This window comes from Cervus canadensis, chromosome X (genome assembly GCF_019320065.1).
Source record: "Cervus canadensis isolate Bull #8, Minnesota chromosome X, ASM1932006v1, whole genome shotgun sequence".
NCBI classification, from domain to species: Eukaryota; Metazoa; Chordata; class Mammalia; order Artiodactyla; family Cervidae; genus Cervus; species Cervus canadensis.
The window spans coordinates 138,270,906-138,275,287 of record NC_057419.1 but is presented as its reverse complement, the minus strand read 5'-3'; positions in this window follow the sequence as shown (position 1 = coordinate 138,275,287).

The following is a 4,382-nucleotide window of genomic DNA, read 5'->3' as shown; positions in this document are numbered from 1 at the left end:
CTTGGACTCCAAAATCACTGCAGGTGGTGACTGCAGCCACACAATTAAAAGACACTTGCTCCTTGGAAGAAAGGCTATGACCAACCTAGACAGCATATTAAAAAGCAGAGACATTACTTTACCAACAGAGGTCCATCTAGTCAAAGCAATGGTTTTTCCAGTAGTCATGTATGAATGTGAGAGTTGGACTATAAAGAAAGCTGAGCACCAAAGAATTGATGCTTTTGAACTGTGGTGTTGGAGAAGACTCTTGAGAGTCCCTTGGACTGCAAGGAGATCCAACCAGTCCATCCTAAAGGAGATCAGTCCTGAATATTCACTGGAAGGACTGATGCTGAAGCTGAAACTCCAATACTTTGGCCACTTGATGCAAAAAACTGACTCATTGGAAAAGACCCTTATGCTGGGAAAGATTGAAGGCGGGAGGAGAAGGGGATGATAGAGGATGAGATGGTTGGATGACATTACTGACTCGATGGACATGAGTTTGAGCAAGCCCTGGGAGTTGGTGATGGACAGGGAAGCCTGGTATGCTACAGTCCATGGGGTCACAAAGAGTCAGACATGACTGAGCTACTGAACTGAACTGACTTTGGTTTATTTCCTGGTAGTTTTCTCCATATTTCTAAATAACATGACTACTTACACGGTTTATTTTAATTTTAAATGTCATCTATTGACTTTCTGCTTTCAGAGATGAGGATGTAGCTCAATTACACCCCCACTGGCACTTCTCTTCTCTCAATCCTCTCAATATAGTTTATAACATTTTACTTACATTTTATATTGTTATATAACATAGGTTAGCTTATTCTGCAGTGACAAACAACCCCAAAAGCCTTAGTGGCTTAAAATCACTGAAGTCTGCTCCTCAAACTACATTCTCATTGCTGATTGCCTGGGGGGTCTGCTCCATGCCATGATCATCCTCCTTTGGGGGCCCAAAAGGCTTATCCACTATCAGTCACGTGAATCAGTTATGGTAATTCCCTCTTTCTTGTTAGTGATTGGTTTAGGAATCCAGGCTTAAGCCAATCAGAGGTTTACAATCCCATGAGATTAGTTATTAATAAGGCCATAGGTGGACAGTGACCAATGGGGACCCCAGTAAGACAGAAATGAAGGATTTTTAATTTATATTTGAATGAACCATTGTCTCTCTCCTTCCCACTGCATATGAATAAGTATGTGTACAGAGATTGTTACAAATGGCCTTCTTACAACCACAAGAGAAACAAGCCCTGGGATGAATTGGGCTCTTTAGATGATGGGAAGAAGAACCAAAGCAACTGTGTCTTTCATGAAATTACACAGATGCTGAATCAACTAGCCTGGTAGCACACACTATTTCTGGATATCCTATTATGTGAGATAATACAGTATTTTATCCTGTAAACCAGCTTGTTGACATGCAGCTGAAAGTACCCTGATACCAAATACTTTTTCTTAATTTTATTCTTGTATAAAGGATTTAAACTGATTTCTCATGAGCCCAAACATACCTCTCCAGGGTTCATGACCTTTTATCTGGGAATTTTGATAAAATCCCCATCTTACTCCCGATTTCTTCACCCTGTGTCCTGATGTTATTTCTCTCATCAGTAACATAATTTCCTGAGTAGGAGAAGAAAGGGAATGTCAATTTTTATGACTGTTAAGTTCTGGGTATTTTGATGAGGCTTTAAAACACAATTTCATTTATTCTTAGCAACTCTATGCCCCTTACATAGGTGAGAAAACGGAGGCTCAGAGAGGTAAGGGCACCAACTAGTAAGTGGCAGAGCTGGGGTTCAAACCAAGGAGTCTCCATCGAAGGTGGTGTTAAGCAGGGTACTCTATTGTCTCTTTTTCCCTTATCTTCAGTCAGGACAGGAGGTCCAAACCTCTATTAGAGTTTTATTTCTCCAGAAATTGTCCCACTGACCACATCATATCTGAGCTCTCTCTCCCTCAAGCAAGCTTCTCAAGCCTTTCTGTCTGATGTCGGGAATTTCACCCAGCCATATTTATTTCTACTCTCTGCGAGAAAGAGGAGCACCTGACATGCATTTCTGGCCAATTTAGCTTACTCTGCATACAGCAATGGAGTTTACTGAGTTTTTAGTGTCTCCTCTTTGCAACTTCCCTAAAATAGAAAAAGAGACTTTTCAAGTCATGGGATTAAAATTTTGTTTTTATCACAGGATGTTTCTAGAGGAGTACCTTGGCATATCTCCCAGCCACTCCTCCTAGTGGCTACCCACTTAGCCTGCTCCCAAATATGTCTTTAAACATTTAACAATGTCTTATGAAGCATACTGTCAGTTAAATTAAAGGAACTTTCATACTGTGTGGCTAGAGGACTCTTCCAGTAGTTCTTACAATAAAACATATTCTTCAAAATCATGTTGAATAAATCAGTAGACTAAAGGATAAAAATCAGATGATAATCTTAATAGATGCAGAAAAAATATTTGAAAAAATTCAATTCTCTTTGCACAACAAAAATGACCAACAAAATAAGAATAGAACAGAACTTCTTCACTTGATAAAAGGTATCTATGAAAACCCCATCGTCAATGGCGAAAGACTGAAAGTTTTCCCTCTAAGATCAGGAACAATAGACTTTTGTTCAATATTGTGCTGGAGATTTTAAGCTAAGATTAATTAGGCAAGAAAATGAAATAAAAGTCATTCATATTGAAAAGGAAAAAGTAAACTTCTTTATTTGCAGGTTGCATGATCTTGTAGAGAGAAAATCCCAAGGAGTCCACTAAAAAGAGAACTACTAGAGCTAATAGTTCAGCAAAGTTACAGGAGATAAAATCAATATACAAAAATCAATTGCACTTCTATGAACTGGGAATAAAAAATCCAAAATGAAATTAAGAAAGCAATTCCATTTAAAATAGCATAAAAAGGAATAAAATACTTAGGAAAAAATGCAAGAAGTGTCTAATTTGCACTCTGAAAACTACAAAATATTGTTTGAAAGAAATTGAAGAAGGCTTAAATAAATGGAAAAAGTATCCCATATTAATGGGTTGGAAGACTTATTAATATTGTTAAGAGGACAATATCTCTCAAATTGATCAGTAGCTTCAATCCAATTCCTATTGAAACCCCAGCTGGCAGGTTTAAAAAAAAAATTGACAGGCTGATCCAAAAGCTCATATGGAAATGTAATAGAATAGCTTTAAAAAATCTTGAAAAAGAAGAACCAAGGGGAGCGGTCCTAAGATGGCAGAGGAATAGGACAGGGAGACCACTTTCTCCCCTCCAAATTCATCAAAAGATCATTTGAACTCTGAGCAAATTTGAACACTGAGCAAAACAACTTCTGAATGCTGGTGGAGGACACCAGGTACCCAGAAAGGCAGCCCATTGTCTTCGAAAGGAGGTAGGACAAAATATAAAAGATAAACAGAGAGACAAAAGAGTTAGGGACGGAGACCTGTCCCAGGGAGGGAGTCGTGAAGAAGGAGAAGTTTCCAAACACCAGGACACAACTCCCAGTAGAGAAGTAGCTCAGACACTCGTGTCCACCTCCAGCAAGCGGGGACTGAACAGGGAGGTGTGGGTTGCATGCTTAGGGTAAGGACCAGGCCTGAATGCCCTGAGGACAATCTGAGGGAGCTAACGTGAGATAGCAACCCAAACTGTGGGATAGCCAGAGAGAGAGAGAGGGAAAAAAAACGAGAGAGAGAACTTTCCTGTGAAAAGCTCTAACCTAAGGCACAGCTGGGTCCACTCACAGAACAAGGGACTGAGCGAATACCAGAGGAGAGCTAGCTGGCTGCGGACTGGCCCACCCCCCGCCGGAGGCAGAGAGGCAGGCAGGAGACAGTCAGAGCCAGAAGGTGACGGGCAATCTTGGCCCTGGAGACAGCATCCTCTACCAAACTGTGAGCAGGCTCCCTGTTGCTAACCAAGTCTTCTTGGGATCTTGGATGGTTGACATCCACCAGGAGGGTCGCAGCCAGAGATCAGCTCCCCAGAGGAGACACATGGCACACCTGAGACGGTGCTCCTGAGCGCACCCAGGAAACTGAGCTACTGAGACTGGGGAGGTGATAAGATGCACCGTCCACCTAGGGAGAGTGTGCTTGCCAAACACCTGGTTGCCTGAGCTGCTCAGACCTGGGAAGGACACAAAACACAGGCCCAACCAAGTCTGCCTTTGTGGAGTACTCGAGAACCTGAACCTGAGCAGCTTAGACCTGGGAAGTGCAAACAACCCAAGGCTCACTTTAGACAGATCCCCTGCAGAGCAACCTGGAGCCTGAGCAGTGTAGACTGGCAAAGTACACACGCCATGAGTGGGGGCAAACCCAGTGTGGCCTAGACACGGTGAGCATTTCCCACACATGCCAGCGGGATTTGTTTGCAGTGTTCCTCCCTCT